A 17,290-nucleotide genomic window follows, 5' to 3' on the forward strand; every position below is an offset into this window, starting at 1 on the left:
CCGAAGAATGCCCACCATGTGTTGTATACTCCTACTTTTACTGGAGTATAACTGTTAATAAAAAGGCATGAGACGGAGGAATATTTCTTATGGGTAATTGTATCCTTGTCAGAACCCCGGAATGCGCATAACCGTAACACACAAGGTATATAAGGGATACGTGACGGTATCTTCAAAGGGACAAACTCAGATGGCCAATACATAACATATCCCTCCCCCTTTACTTTTGATGTTCCCTTAACAAAAGTAAAACATTTCACTCTGTATTTACTTTTTTTAAAGTCTCTGTTTCAAATAAATTCCATTAATATGTCACAGTCTCTATTGTGGTATTCTTCCCTTTATAATTACTTTTAACAAATTAACATGTGTTAATTACCAAAACATGTTTTGACAATATAGAACTATTGCCTGAACTAGGGAAAGAGGGTAGACTACCTCGTTTCCCGGACTGAACCCTGGGGATTATTATGCCCCAACGCTGTGGGTTAGTCTCTAGACTACAGTGTCAGTCTATCTGGAGGTCGTCTGTCTCTTCTGGGGTAAGTACGACCTATGGGTAAGCCAACACCATGACTAAGAAAAAACTGTCCCACAGAGCAGGAACACTCTCCAGGAAGAAAGTGTGAATGTGTACGAGACTACCATCCGCAGAAGACTTCACCAGCAGAACTACTGAGGCTACACTGCAAGGTGCAAACCACTGGTTAGTTACCAAAACAGGATGGCAAGGTTACGGTTTGCTGGTATTTGTGTACATATTGGTTTCACCATTCACATATTAATTATTATAACTTCAACTGTCAATAACGACGGATTTGTCAGTTATCACTGGGCGAACTGCCTGTACTGCAGCTATCTTCTGCCTGTACTGCAGCTATCTTCTGCCTGTACTGCAGCTATCTTCTGCCTGTACTGCAGCTATCTTCTGCCTGTACTGCAGCTATCTTCTGCTTGTTTCTAGGTATTTTTGGTATATCTAAAATCTGATCATCAGGAACTTAAATGCATGTTCAATTGGATTTAAATCTGAAGATTTTGACCCTCAAAAACTCCCTAGTTGCTATGCCAGTATCTTTGGGGTCATTGACTGTATGACGAAGCACCATCCAATGAATTTGGAGGCATTTGCTTGTACTTGAGCAGACAAGATGTTTCTGTACACTTCAGAATACATTCTGCTGCTGCCATCAGCAGTAACATCATCAATTAAGACAAGTTAGCCAGTTCTTGTGGCAGCTATACAGGCCCACATCATAACACACCCTCAACCGTGTTTCTTCAGATGAGGTGGTATGCTGTAAATGTTGGGCAGATTCTTTTTTGTCCATGCGTTCCTCTGTTTTCTCTTCCCGTGCAGTAAACCTGTTCCTCAGACAGTGAAGAGGCATCTTCTAGAGAGCGTCATCAGTCGCTGTCGGGTCTGCCGGAAACTGTAGCAACACAGCAGGTCAAGCGGAATACATTTTTAGGACACACCCACAGGGTAACACCAATGACCTTTCATCAAGAAGGAAGCTTGAGAGATTGGCTAATGAGAGACATATTAGGTCAGTAGTCCTTGCTTCAGGTTCTAATGGGCATCATTAGATGTTCTTCCCCAACTACCTAAGTATTGCAGGTAAATTAAATTAAATTCAGACCAGGTGTTTTATGGAAGACTTTCCATTTCTTCGTGGGCTCATACTGTGAAGCACTCGCTCAGATGAACCTTTAATTCAATGGTGTCCAAAGATATAAATAGTAGTGTGTTGACTTTGTTTTGAAAATATTGTGTGTAATCAAATGACAAAAGAGCTAAGCACTGATATCTATGTATTTGAATCACTTATTGTCAATAATGATGCTAAACCTTGTGATTTTTTTAGAATTAGCTATTAATAAAACACTGTTTGTAATAAATGTTATTCTTATACTCTGATCCAAGTAGTGTTCTTTAGTAATTGGCAGTGGATGATGTGAAGGGTATGCCAACACATAATAATTATGTCCAATAGGGATGGGCATTCGACTAAATTGTCTTAGTCGATCGTCGGGAGAATTAACGATCGATTTTCGATTAATCATTAATATTTTTATATTAAAATTCACTATTTATAGGCTATATTCAAAATGCAATGAAAATACAAAAACACAGCGTGTTTTCCTCATTGAGATCTTTATTACAAGATGAACAACTCTTGTGGCAGTTAAACCGGATCCGTTCAATTGAAGATACGCGCTGCTGTGCTCTAGCAGCGGAGCCTGCAGCTAAGCAGGCTCTGCTGTTAAATTATTTTAACAGCTCTTGCTTCCGTTCTTCGTAGTGAGTTTCTATCAGTCTGGTGATAGTACGTCGTGACGGAATGTGATATGCTGGTTCCAATAAGTTTATCAGTTTTCGAAAACCTTCTCCCTCAACAATACTTAAGGGCAGCATATCCAACTCAATGAACTTGCAGATCCCTTGGGTAATTTTCTCTGCTCGTTGTGCATCGCAGCTCCTCCGTGCTAACACCGAGTTGATGCTAGGTTGAGACTGAGAGGAGGATGCACCGCCACTAACCAGGGTCGGATGCGCGTTGTTCAAGTGGTACATCATTTGAGTCATGGCCGAGTTATACTTATACACAGCTTCGCAGTGTTTGCAGTTAACTAAGTCATTTTTTAAAAACAAAATGGTCCCACACCACACTTCGCCGTGACCTCTTCATGATTACTTTTGAAATACACGGAAACTCGCATGTAACTGAGTAGGCCTGTGGCGTTTTTTTCAAATATTGCCCCCGTGTGGTAAAATTAAGCAATAAGCCCCAAGAGGCCACGGGTTTCGCTGATTTTACAACAGGTAAGGGGAGTTGTTTGGCACGACGCGAAGCCTAGTTTCATCGACTAAAAAAATAATGTCATCGACGAAATTCTAATGATCAATTAATCGATCGTCGATTAATCATGCCCATCCCTAAGTATATTCTAATTGCCTAAAAGATGCTCTAGCCTAATTGGCTGGATTTGAACCCCAAAATACTGCAATATAGGCTACAGGTGCAATACACGTTGTTTGTCTTCATTCAAATAAAAAATGTTCGTTCGATTTTCTCAGTGGACCCCAATTTGCAATCAGGGGATCCCACATGGGGTCCCGACCCCAAGTTTGGGAATTGCTGAGGTAGGTACTCGGTAGGTGCTAGCTAACTTAGCTATCAAACAAAGCCACTCCCCCATTCCTGGCATTGGTGGCCAGAGGAAAAATAGGTGCACACAAAAATGAAAAAAATAATTTCATATGAATACATTTTTGGGGAAAAATGGAAGCAGTGCAGTACTTTTAGTCTTTCCCCTAAGTTTCATTTTCAGGGTTTCTGCGTATAAAGCCTTGTGAAACTTGAGAGCATACAAAAGTTATTTCCAGGCGTTCTCTGTGTACTCTCTCATTGTTGTTTCTTTTTCCCTTATCATTCTGTCAGGGTATTATTTATGGCTGGTCGATAGGCCTTTACGGCATATTTAAACCAATTAATTCAGCTCAATGACTTTGATCCGAGGATCATTTTGATGGCCAATCACAACAGTTAGCATGTACAGTTAGGTCAAACAGTGTAGTTATAGACAAACATCATATAGACTGCAAACTTCAACAATGCACTTTCTGTGAAATATAATTTACAGTTAGAATAGCAAGTATAAGAATCAACAAAAGATATTTCTAGATTTGCCAATGTGTTTTCATTTTAGGAATCAGTCATCCATAAGCATCAAAATAGTCTGGCTGATTAGGCTTTGCATAAGAGCACTGGTAATTTTTAGAAAACAAAGTAGTCTGACACTGATAAGAGACTTAATAAGAGATTTGATGTGTGTGCATGCAAGTTGCTGGCTGTCTTCTCCACAAACAAGCCAATGGTGGAGGTAATCAGTTGCATTAGCTGCCAGGTTAGCCTACATTCTATGAACTGCTAATGGAAAGCCCCTTTGTTCTGCCCTTGATCCACCATCTGTGATTTCAATGTCTCTTTTCTCCTTGTCTATCTGTCATGCTACAAGAACAAAAGGTCCCTAAGGCACAATGATTCAACCTCACTCACCCACTGCAATGACTGATCAATAGCTTGAAAATCCCTAGCCGGTCACAGTGGTCATGCCATCTTAAAATAACACTCAAGGAACAAGGAAGCTACAATGTTCTATCATGCCCTACAAAACCCATTCTCTTTTGTGCTCTAGCAGGGTTAACTTGTGGACAGAAACACTCCACTGTGCACCCCCTCCTGTGCTAACAAGATTAATCCACTCAGTATATTACACTTACTAATGGCAGGGTCGCTGCATTAGGCTGCTACAGTTTATAATCATGTTTAGATGGGTATCCCTGGAAGGGCCAGGTTCCTGTCAGGGTTAACTAAAATATAAGCACTTTACTCTCAGTCTTACCCAGGCTTTCCCATAGGCCTGAGTTTATAGGCCTTCTGTGAGAACTGTAAACTATGCCTTTGATGTAAGTATCAATAAGGAAATGGTCAGTGACGGTATAATGTCGTTCCCAGTCACAAGGTTAGTGACTGTATGTCACTGCATTGGCTTGTGTTGTATGTTTATTAAAGAGATGCCCGGATTTTTGGGCCCGGATGGTCAATGTACAGTTATGTATAATCTATAAATTGAATGTCTTGTCTCATTCAACCACGGAATCCCTAGTTTATCAGCGCCAGTATTTTGAAGCAGCCATAATTTAAGTCTCACATTCACTTTCGGCTCATGTTTTCCTGGTTTGAGTTTAGTGATATTCACACTCCACACGCACTGACAGCAGGGCACGCCACGATGACCCGTTTTCACTCATATCGCTACTTTTAGAACGATAGCCTGAAATTCTACAATATTCAGCGACCTCTGGGTTCCCCAATGTGTTCCCGTCGTGTGAACGAGTCATTGCAACAACTTTATGGCGCGCAAACCAGGTTAATGAGATCACTGTTGTGCCGTGTCGGTGTCATTAACGTTTTATCTCACATGAACGCACATGGTGCTTCAGTCTCAGGAAAATGGCACTAATTAAGGGAGAGGGAATAGATGATGTACATGTTAAAACAACAGATTACGCAAATGTACATCCACCATGACGTGTGACTAGCCTTGGCCTACGTGGGCATCAGGTGGTATGAAAGCACGCACATGCGCGCGCACACAGACACCCAGAGAGAGAGAGTGTATGGTCAGGGTAAATTATTTTATTAGGATAGCCTAAAGAAGAAAACTATATAAAACCACTAATATGGATTATCCAACATCCTGTTTCTGCTTGTCATGTTGTAAAATGTCCTCCAACTATGAGAATCTTTAGTTTCACTTCTAATGCTTTGAAACCTAAATTAGACTGTAGTAAATTATCTGTCACATGCTTTACCGCATCACTGAGGACAAACAGGTTGAAAACGGTCTGCGTCGAATATTACCTCATCCCATCTACGCAAGGACATTCGTTTAAAACACCAGTAAGGTTGCACAAAGTTGACAACTCTGCATTGAACATTAGAGCATCTCATATACTCAAGGAAAGATGCGCTTCACACAAGTCGTTTGTGTTTTTGCACATCAGTGGATCGGTCAGTGGATCTCCACATCTCAAACCTCAGCACCAATTTAAGAAAAAACAGATGAGAGCTGATCCTACGCATTCGATTGCTTGACAATGGTAACATTTAGGGCTGCATTGTAAATAGTTTAGATGGCTTTCACCCACCAATCCACCTGACTTAAAATCTATGTTAGCCTATGGAGGTTCTGACGGAGGCTTGAATAGGCGAAGGCCTACTGTAATGTTTTTGTGGGGAGCTTGCCTAGTTCGTTGCGGGTCCTGACATTGACAGTTATTGTTGTAGAGCCTGCAGCCTGGCTACAGTTGTCGATATTTGGGGGAATTAATGCTTTTTTGGACTGTAGCCTGTGTTTCGGCCTATTTAAACCAGAGTAGCCTCTGTGTTTATGTTACCCCTGCCTTGATTTTCTTTCTGAAGTGTGTGTGCGGTTTTGGTGCGTGTTCCAGCGCTTTATAAACTTGATTGCTTACGATGTGCACCTGTACGTAAAACCAAGGCAGGGAATGGATAGCCTAACCATTGGGAAGCGCATGATTGAACTAAAGCTATGTTTCTCCCCTTTCACAGGAATCCACCAAATATAACCTTGAGTGGCTGCACTACAAACTGTCATACTCACACAATTATGTTTTCCCTCGAAGACCAGAGAGTAGCGTGAAGCTACCCCTGAGATGAGCTAGCAAAGCGGGCTGTAAAGTCTTCTTTTGGAAGACATGGACGGCATGCTGACGCAAATAGACTACTTACCTAACCAGCCAGCAACATACACATTTACACCCACACAGGTGTTCCCCAAGTCCCAAAGACCTTGACTTATTATCATTGTTTTCACATTTGATTTTGTTGTTATTGTTAGGTTAATACAATCTGAATTTGGTTAACAATTTTCATAAAATGGATATTATATGATACCCTCTGACCCCCTACTTACTGTAGATCTACAGTGAATACATAGGCCCAATCCCATTTCTTATTTTTACCCTTACCCCTCGTTTTCGAGTGCCCCTCGCTTTTCAACTTGCCCCTTGGAACTGAGTTCCAAGGGCTCGTGGTTGAAATCTTCCCCTATGAAATGGGATAACCCTTCAAGACCCTGATACGTCATCAGTAGTCGTTGATGGCGTTTACGTAAACAGATGCGACGAGTTTGTTGCCGGACATTTCGAATCTCACTATGCCGTCTTCAGCTGTCAAAAAAGGGGGGAAATGCAACATGGAAATATGTAAAAATGCGGACTGTTATGCACAAATCAGCCTTAAAACAATGTTGTAACGTTAGCTAGCTAGCTAGAGACATCAGCATACTAGCGATTTTGTGTTATGCTTATGTTATAAAGAAAAGCCTATAATACATTGAAACAACATTATATTAAGATAATACGATGATAATACAATTTAAAATCTTTATTACGAAGAAAATACTTACATTTGTGGTTTTCTTTTGTTGCTTGTGCAGCGTTCGCCACCGACTTTCCGATGATTCGCAAGGCAATCTGGGAGATTTCTCATAACACTGGATTTTGAGTGTGCCTCTGAAAAACCTCAGTTTAGAGGGCCATGTAGCCGTACCACTTCGCCCTACCCCTCTTTCCAAACAAGAATCGGGACACTCTACCCCTACGCCTGAACGCGCAAAACGGAGTCGTAGGGCTAAGTGGTAGGAGCAAGGGGTGTATTGAGATTGGGCCATATTCTCAGTCCATAGGGTGTGTTTTAGCACCTCTACACCAGCAGATGGGGATGTTTGCTTCCTGTTCCACTGAATCTCACTGAAATGTCTGCAATGTGAAAATCTATTACAATGATCTAGAGTATGAGAGTTGTTGGGAAATACAACCTCCGCTGGATATTCACTTAACCCTGCCTCTCTTTTTCATTAACTGAACTGTGATCTTCAGTTGAATCAACTGGATAGGCTAGCTAGAACAATAATTTGTGATATTGGTATGCATAGACCTACATACATGTAAGGGACTGTGTGCGTGTGCATGTGTGTGTGTGTGTGTGCGCATGTGTGCACATGCAAACAGTATGTACCTGTGTGCATGCATGTAAGCAGACATGTATTTATGTACAGTAAGCATTCATAAAAATCTACAGTATACATTATACACTCACTGGCCACTTTATTAGGTACACCTGTTCAACTGCTCGGGAATGCAAATATCTAATCAGCCAATCACATGGCAGTAACTCAATGCATTTAGGCATGTAGACATGGTCAAGACGACCTGCTGAAGTTCAAACCGAGCATCAGAATGGGGAAGAAAGGTGATTTAAATGACTTTGAACGTGGCATGGTTGTTGGTGCCAGACGGGCTGATCTGAGTATTTCAGAAACTGCTGATCTACTGGGATTTTCACGCACAACCATATCTAGGGTTTACAGAGAATGGTCCGAAAAAGAGAAAATATCCAGTGAGCGGCAGTTCTCTGGGCGAAAATGCCTTGTTGATGTCAGAGGTCAGAGGAGAATGGCCAAACTGGTTCAAGATGATAGAAAAGCAACAGTAACTCAAATAACTACTCGTTACAACCAAGGTATGCAGAAGACCATCTCTGAACGCACAACACATCGAACCTTGAGGCAGATGGGCTACAAAAGGGGTCCAACCCAGTACTAGCCAGGTGTACCTAATAAAGTGGCCGGTGAGTGTATATGTCAATGTAAGTATGCTTTTTATATAATGGATGTGTGCAAGACTGCATGAGCTGCTTGGGTTTTTAAGAAAGACATGAATTCATTAATGGCAAACAGGGCCAAGACAAAAAGGAGAGAGAGAGAGAGCGAGAGAAAGAGAGAGAGATAGATCATTAAAGCAGCAGTGTAGCAGAGCTTACGCCAGAGCTCGGCTTAGTATCTGTTCTGTCCCTGGGCTATACTGGGATTGAGCAGAAGATCATCGCAATGGAACAGGAAACATTGCCAGCAGAATGACATGCTCATGACGTGCGCGTGTGTGTGTTTGCGGGTGCACGCATGTCTTTGTATGGGTGTGTCTTTGAATGGGTGTGTCTCTACAACAGTGTTCATGTGCTTGTTTGCATATACAGTATGTTAGTATCAAATGGGAGAAAAAGAAAGATAATGTATATTAGGGAGGAAAATCATCTGTCTTCTCTCTCTGCTACAGACTACTGTGCAGTCTCCTCCACTATCACAACTACATTAATTGAAATCTGTATAATGATTCCCAACTCGTGTGCTCCAAGAAGCAAAAAATTAAAGCCAATTATCCAATACTCCAATTATTTCAACACTTCTGAACAGTTGATTTGGATGAAAAGACCTGGGAACTGTAGATCAACTGAGTCTTAATTGAATGGAGACCAATTATTTTTAATGAGGAACTCAACGTACCTCTGAGCAGGAGTTCCCTGTTCTCTCTGGAGAGAGGGGAGAGAAAGAAAACGAAGAGGGTCCCAAAGGCTCAGGCCTATATCTACAGAACGAGAGAGAGTGTCAATATAATGAAGGGAAACCAAGACGTGGAGAAATTAGACTGGGGTCTTTATTAGGATGTCTCACACTGGCGTATAACTCTAAGCTGTTGTGGTTGTTGTAATTAACTCATTGTATTCTGAAAATAAATGTATAGAAAGTGTCTTCCAAACCCAGGGGGGCTATTGCTCTGACAGCTAGCTTAGCATAGTCACCCTAACCCTAACCCTAAACCCAAACCCAACAGAGACTCACAGCCTAAACATGCCTCTTCTGTTGAAAGCCCTTTTTTCCGCCTAAATGACCATCCCCAAACTAAACTGCTGAAAAACATTAGAAAGAGCAATAGCAGGGTGTCAATTGATGGGAAACACCTTGATGTTTTTGTAGATATGCTCTGATCATAGTTCAGAATACTGTAACATACTACACATGACAAAGAGATAAGGTGCAAATATAATATCTGAAATAATTATTTTCATTATCAAATTCATCTTCAAATGTACATGGGATAGTCAATTAGAGATAGTCAAAAACAGTCCTTCATCAACAAATGTGTGAACAGAATTGAACCACTTTCAAGAGAGATAAAAAAAATATATGGGCTTCATTGTGGTCTTCAGTGTGATCTACTGTTTCCTATGCCAACCAACCATTCTGCCAATGAAGTAGTCTGTCAGTAACAGACTCAGAGTGCTCCACAGGCTCCACACAAAAGCGTGTCAAACATAGCTTGTTCAATGGTTACTGAGCAGTCAGAAGTTGGTGTTCAAAATGAAATTACTGACAGGTCGTAGCACCAATCAGATACATCACAAGCGAGCACAGCCATTTTAAAATGTAAGTCTTTAAAACAAGCTTTTTGTTTTTAGATTGTTGGACATCTCCATTGCTAACTTCCAATCTTTAACACCTCACTGGTCGAATGCATGGTACCTGCCTGCTTCAAAACATCCACCATCATCCCAGTTCCCAAAAAACAGAGGATCACAGGCCTTAATGACTACAGACCAGTCGCCCTGACCTCTGTGGTAATGAAGACCTTTAAGCGCCTCGTGCTCACCCACCTCAAGGCCATCACCATGTGATGGCCGTGTTCACCTTACTCCATCTCCATCTTGCATTACGTTGCTCTCTCTCACTATATGCAATCACTTTGTGTGGTGGTGCGCATTGACATAGGTTACTGCTATATTGTAGGACAGGTTTGGATGAGTTGGGATTATTATACTGCCAAATATCTGCAACACTCTTGTGATCAGAGTGGGTCTGGATGGGTGCACTCAGGTAAATCAGCTGTAGGCCTTGTGTCATTTACCTAAGACCCGATTATTTCATGCTTTTCACTCTCACTAACCACTACGTTATTCTCCCGTCAAATGTCACCAGTATTGCTTGTTTTACAGGTGATATGCAACTACCACATTCTCTGGTTAGAAAGGGGGGGGCATCGCCCCCCGTTCAGCCCCTACACAATATTTTAGACAGCACATCCCTGGCGATGTAAGAGGTTAAATATGTTTGCTCTGTCCTCTGCAGCTGTGGTTTAGGGCATACTTAGGTTTTACCTTGAACTCAATTGCACTGTTCTCCAATAACCTCACTATCCACTCCGGGTCAGGTAAATTTGTGTTAACCAAAACCAGCAAAATAGAAGGTTTAGGCAACGCAAAGGCAGGAATATAAACTTTCTTTCAATATATACATTATTATGATATTTGAAAATGTACATGGATTTCACCATAATGTATAACTGCTGTGATTGTCTCTGTGAATGTTATTTTTAAATTATATATTGTGTAATTACACATCATGAGTGCAAAGCATACAAAACAGAGCTCTCCATGCATACCTGAAACTCAAAGATTTTATTCCATTTCACTCCACTGTAATTCCATTAGATCAGGGGCACTTTTTAGTTGTCCATTAATTAAGCAACTTTTAATCGTCATGAAAAGGATTTAGGCTAATTCTCACCTTTGAAATTATGTTATTCACACCTTGATTGACAATCAGCTGATCGGATTTGAAGTGATAGGAATCCGCATAATATGATGTATTTTGTCCCATAAGTGAAATGAAATTGACTTGAAAAATATGTAGTGTATCACAGTGGTTCTCAACCTTTGGCTTTTGAACCCCAAAAAGTGTATGACAAGACTGGTGACGCCCCTTCAGCCTTGCTCCCACCGCACACATATTGTAAGCACACAAGCAACTATTATTAAGTTAAAAACGAAACTTAACTGAGATTGGAATTTAGCAATTTACAGGAAGTTATTAAATTGCTTATCGTAACCAGTTGTAGATGAACAAGAATTTTATAAGTTGAATTACATAGTCATACAATTAGTCATACAAATGCCTTTCCACTGATAAAAACAGCCATTTGGAAGATAGCTAATGGATATTGTTAGTCTCATTGATGGTGGCCATTATTAACATTAGCAATGGCCACAGAAGGTATAGAAACTTTCAGAATCCTGGTAAATGCATTCACTTGCACACCTGAAATAAAGGGGCGATTAATTTGGTTATATCCCTGTAGAGCATTTTATAATAATATCAGTTTCCACACAAAGGTTTGGCAGAGACTTTTGGCTATATTCGTTAATAGCAAAGCATTGGAAATGTATTCTTTAAAATGACATACAGGCTACACAGAGCAACACTCCAGCATGTTCTACACATAGAATGAATGATGAACTGAATATTTTTGCTTTTGAGCTTGTTAAAGTAGTGCTAAAGTCAATGGTTTGTTATAAGTAGGATCGTTTTCTATACTCTTCGTCCTTTGGAACCCTGGTGGTTGCTAGGTTGGAACATTACATACTTGACTTCATCCATACAAAGCTATAGCTATCTTGTGGACTTACTTCAACAAGTTCAACTATAGTTTTTCATATTACTTATTAGTGGGCTTGCTTCAGCAAGTCCAACTATTGTTCTTCCTCATTAGTGGGCTTGCTTGAGGAAAAATAATTGTCATACCTTTTTACTGTTTGTCCCTGTCTATCTCTTTCTCTTTCTTAAACAACTTCAGTATAGAAATTATGTTCACTGTTGACTTAGTTAGGTAAGGTTTAATTTATTTAGTTGTCACGCACATTTAGGCAATAACAACAGAAGAAGAAGGGCACAGTTACCATCGGTTAAAAGGTAGATAAACCTTAACCATAAACCTTCCATGCGAATCAGCTAAACACATGGTTGATCTGACATAGCAATCACGATTCAGGTTCAGCTTAAACCAGCAAATTGTCAGTTTTTGGAGAACATGCTCAAGGTACTATACTGTAGGTGACAGAGCAATAGCCCCAGAATTTCTATACAAAGCAGAGAAGAGGTGGGAGGCAGCAGGCGGGGCCGCAGTCTGATTCCCCTGCATTGTTCCATATTTACATGACAGAGGGTGCAGAGTGCGGCTCTAGCAGTCTGCAGCCCTTGACCTCACTCTGAGTGCCAGGAGACTTGAGGGAGATGAAATAGCTGACCCTGTTTTCTCACTTACAGGCAAAAGTTTGTTGTCCCTGAGCCGTTTTACAATTACAAGTTTATTGAAACACTAAAAAGGACAACATATTGATTGTTATTATGTCTGGGTTTCATTTTCTTAGTTGTTGAAGTTCCTTCCTTATCATGTTTATTGAAAAGCGCATTTAGAAGTACAACAGGACCATAGTAGAATAAGTGTAAGCCATGAACAGTAGCACCTTGGAGATACACTATTTCAGTATTAGATATAAATTGCTGCAGTCTGAAAATCATTGTGTCATAGAGTGCTTTGAGATAAAATAACTTTCTTTGTCAAAAAGCATTTAGAAAAAAATAATTAAATGAATTAGCACTATCAGGTAGTGATTGTGTGTGTGTGTGTGTGTGTGTGTGTGTGTGTGTGTGTATACATGTGTGCGTGCATTTTGAAAGTGGTATGCATGTGTGTCAGCTTGAGAGATGAACCCCCCATCCCGGAAGCTTTCATCCTCCTCCTCCTTATTCTCCTTGCAGACAGCAGAGAAAGTCTGTTTCCATGACAACAGGAGAATTAAGGGCGCAGGAGTGCAATCCCAAAATGACACATTGGATTCAGACCTGAATGATAAGATAAATCATTCCCACATAGAATTGACACAAGGGGTATATTGGTGATGCTTTCTGAAATCTGAACAGAATAAAAAATGTTGGGAGTTCGGTTCGTCTGTCACTTGGTTGTTTTTTGAGAGGTTGTCATTGACTTAAAGGTTATGGAATACAGTGGATAGAGTTCTCAGGGGTATCATGAACAACAACACGGACACAATGAATAGGTGAAAGCTTTTGATAACGTATTTTTATTCTTAAACAATCACTAACTTCATTCTGATTTTAATTATCAATGCATATTTTTTCATCTCACAATTCATAATGCATATATGAGTGTGTTCCATTACTGTGAAATCATCTGCAAACAGAAAAAAATAGATTATCTTTTACGCATTATTAAGCCCCTTCACTTACCCTTCGGCAATTTTATTTGACCCCAAAAAGTGCTCTGTTTGTTCACTCCTCCCCCTTCTCCAAGAATGAAGCAAAGTTCCTTAGAGGAGGATGAAGTTGCCCCTTGACAATGATCCAAGGTTTGTTTCACAGTTCCCCCTTACAGTTAAGGTTAGGAAGGGGGCAGAGTAAGCTGATTGTAGATCAAGGGGCAACTTCTAACGCGGAGCAACTGCTGCAGAACTGAGTCGAGCTCACTCTTGCCCCTAATGGAAGACTTGTGAAACAACCTTTCAGTTATTCTGTTGAACCCTAACCCTAACCCTAACCCTAACCCTACACTGACCCTACTACATCCTCTGCCATTGCCTGCCATAGTTACAGAGCCAACACCTCCGACAGCCCCTAACCCCATGCCCTGTCCAGACCCTAAGACTGCCTCCAACACCACCCACCCAGAAGGACACACCTTTAGACTTTAGGCTTTGTGCATTGGGCGCTGGGCAAGGATGGCCCGCCGTCTTGTGTCAGACTCCATTCATTGGACTGGAGTGTGACTTCCTGAGTTAGACGAACGATAGGTATATTACTCCTTAGATTAATTCTCTATCTTGGTTGTGGGACCCCCCTACCAACTGGTTTTCCAGTCTATCTCTGTTTATACAGCCTTTCTCATATGTTGATTTATGAAATGGGGGGTGGGGGACTCTTCACAATACAGGGAATGGCTCATTTCATGGGTCACAAAACCTACTGATATTGGATCCGTTGGGGTGCCAGCCTGGGAATACAAAACAGTGAAATATTTACACACTCGCAGGGCTGACATCTTCAAAACACTGTCATTGCCATTAGGATTGCTGGGGCTCCTCCATGAGCCGTTCCCATTCCATTGAGGGCACGGTATTGTTGACTGCAGTAGCATAGTGGAAAGGATCACTTTATCCATCTCCTTTCCTTCATGCCCACTTATTTGGTAAGGCTAGTTACTGTAGGTGACAACCAAGCAATTGTTGTGACATCTCTAGTCCTTCCAGAGTCTATGGGAACTAAGATGAGGAGGCCAAAAGGAGAGAAATCTCCTTAAAGGGATAGTTTAGGTGTTTTCGATGTTAGACCTAATTTTCCACTTACTTGGAGAGTGTAGGCTCATCCAGACACTTTTTCAGTCATATTTCCATTCTTGAGCTTTCTTTGGCTGGCTCAGGGGCTAGCATTTAGCCATACCAGTGCACATGAATAGGATCACCTGTACACTATACGTATGACTACTTCAAAACATCTCCACAAGAAATTCTACAGCCATCTCATATCTTTGTGGGCTATAGACGCATGTTGATATGAAAACTTCTTGTTATTTTCACTATTACAAGTGTAAGCGTATATATATTATTCGGACTGAGAATACTTTCTGTTTTGCCCTCAGTTTGGAACGAATTTCTTATTACATCCACGCACCAGAGCGTGCAATGTCATTCGGTTGAAGTAGCTAGTCCATTGTATTCAAAGGCACAATGACAGATCATTTTCTGTAAAAAACAATAACAATAACTAAATCATGTTTTACATTTTGCATGGAGACATTTTGAAAGTTTCTGTGCTTTTGATAGTGTACAGATGATCCCATTCATGTACACTGGTATGGCTAAATACTAGCCCTGGATGGCGCAAAACAGAAGTCCAAAACTCAGGCGTATTGGCGGTAACTGGTGAAATTACCACAGGGCTGAAACACTGTCTCACCTACACTCAGGTGGGAGGAGTAGCGGTAACAGAGGCTTGTTGATAATGTGCAAGTTAAGTGCCATCAGGTGTGCTGAAAAATTCTGGCCCTGAAAATATCACTTATATTTCAGACACACCCCCTAGCGCCACCACCAGCACCCCTTGCCAGTGCCTGTGTTTGCGCTAAGACTGTAAAAATATAGTCCTCCATGTAAGTGGAAAATGAGGTCAAGCATAAAAAAAACTGAACTATCCCTTTAAATTTTTGGGACCACAACCCCATCTAGTCCTGTACATATCTGATCTAAAAGGCCAGACAGGGCATTCTCCCATCTCACCGAACAGTGGAAAACGTTTCCATCACCTGGGCCCAAGCAGCCTGCCCCATTCTCACACAAGCCACAACAACCTCCCCTCCCCAAGGGTTATTTCATGATCTCTTTAGACTGATTAAAAGTACACGTTTATGTACTGTATTTCAACCAAAGTCTTTGTCAAGGCTTTTCTGAAGGAGAAGTACTTCCTCGTAAAAACACAAAGGCAATCATTAAAGAAACCTTGATTGCTGCTGCGGATCATATTGCTGATGGTGGCCAATATTCCTTCCATTTTTGGAGAGAATACTACTTCACTGACAGCTTTATCCAGGATTGAGCACCACATTGCTCATTAGAGAAAATGCCCTTAATAGCGCTGAACCAACTGAACCAACTGAAGCTGACTATACCCACTTTGCAAAAGACTTACTCAAAAACTATTTCAAGGCTATCTTTTCTTGTCTGGTTTCCCTCTTGACCATTGCATTGACAGAACTGGATTGTTGAGGAGTAATATGGCACTCTATTGGAGAGTTGCCACCATATTGCTTTTATCTGTCCAGTCATCTTATAGTGGGGAGTAAGAGCATTGGAATCCACCCAACCTATCCTGTGGGTGTTCACACACACAGTGCATCACCTCAGCAAAAACAGTCCCACCCAACCATTTCTATTACCTCTGAACCCATCAGAGAGCTTTCAAATACATTCAGTCCTACCTTCACACCAATGTATGTAGTGTGAAAGTGCATTCACTGTCAAGCAATAAAAAAAAAAAATGTTCAAATGTTTACATTAAATAATAACCATGATACTAATTGGGATGATGGAGTTATCAAGAGATAATAATATTGTTATTATTGACAACAGTAACACAATAAAGCATGTGTGGGTTTCACAGCATTCAGAAAATCAACTCATGGAAACACATGACGAACATGTCTTAAAGGGGAAGTGTACCCGAAGTCCATTTTCATGTGTATTTCTGGTCAATCCACGATGCATACCATATCAAACTATCATCATTTCATGTACAGCTGCATCATAGCTATTGCAACAGGAGGTCTGTGTTCAATAAAAAACTCATACCGCCTTAAAATACCCCAGGTGAGAGTTTTTGGACTCTGACCCTGTTCTACTATGCCAGTGATTCCCAGAGAGCAGCATGCGCAAGCTCTTGCGCTGTTCAACAGAAGGACCTCACATGGGAGGGAGACGGGAATCTTGAGAGTTGTTGGAGTTTACTCAAATGGGCAATTTGGAACATCAGGACTTATCAGGGCATTCAAAGCGAATATATCTTGACTATCTTGAGATATTGTTTTAAAACACAATTTCTCTGTGAATATGTCTACTATTGACTAATGAAAAGAACAAATCCACTGCATTACAGGGTAAAATTCCACTTTATAGCTAATTTTTCACAGCATTAATTGGAAACGATAGATATTTGTAGTGTGAAGAGAGACCACCATTCCTTTGTTGTCACAGCTTATTTTTTCTTTTTTGCATAAAACTTGTCCTGATTGAAAATGTTTGTTTTAGTTTTTTTTTTCGTCTTCCTCTGGTTATCTTCATACTTATCTAAAAGATTTTTCACAGGCAAGTGTTCAGTATTTTTGTCGTCTTGGGTGTACGTACAGTAGCTCCTTGTCGTGGGTGATCCCCCCCTTCAGAGGGCGTGGTGGTGAGGAAGGGTCTGTTATGCCCCTCCCCCTTTGTCAGGAGGAGGCCCCACCCTTGGGGCCCCGTTG

The sequence above is a fragment of the Argentina silus genome (assembly GCF_951799395.1).
Source record: "Argentina silus genome assembly, chromosome: 1".
NCBI lineage: Eukaryota > Metazoa > Chordata > Actinopteri > Argentiniformes > Argentinidae > Argentina > Argentina silus.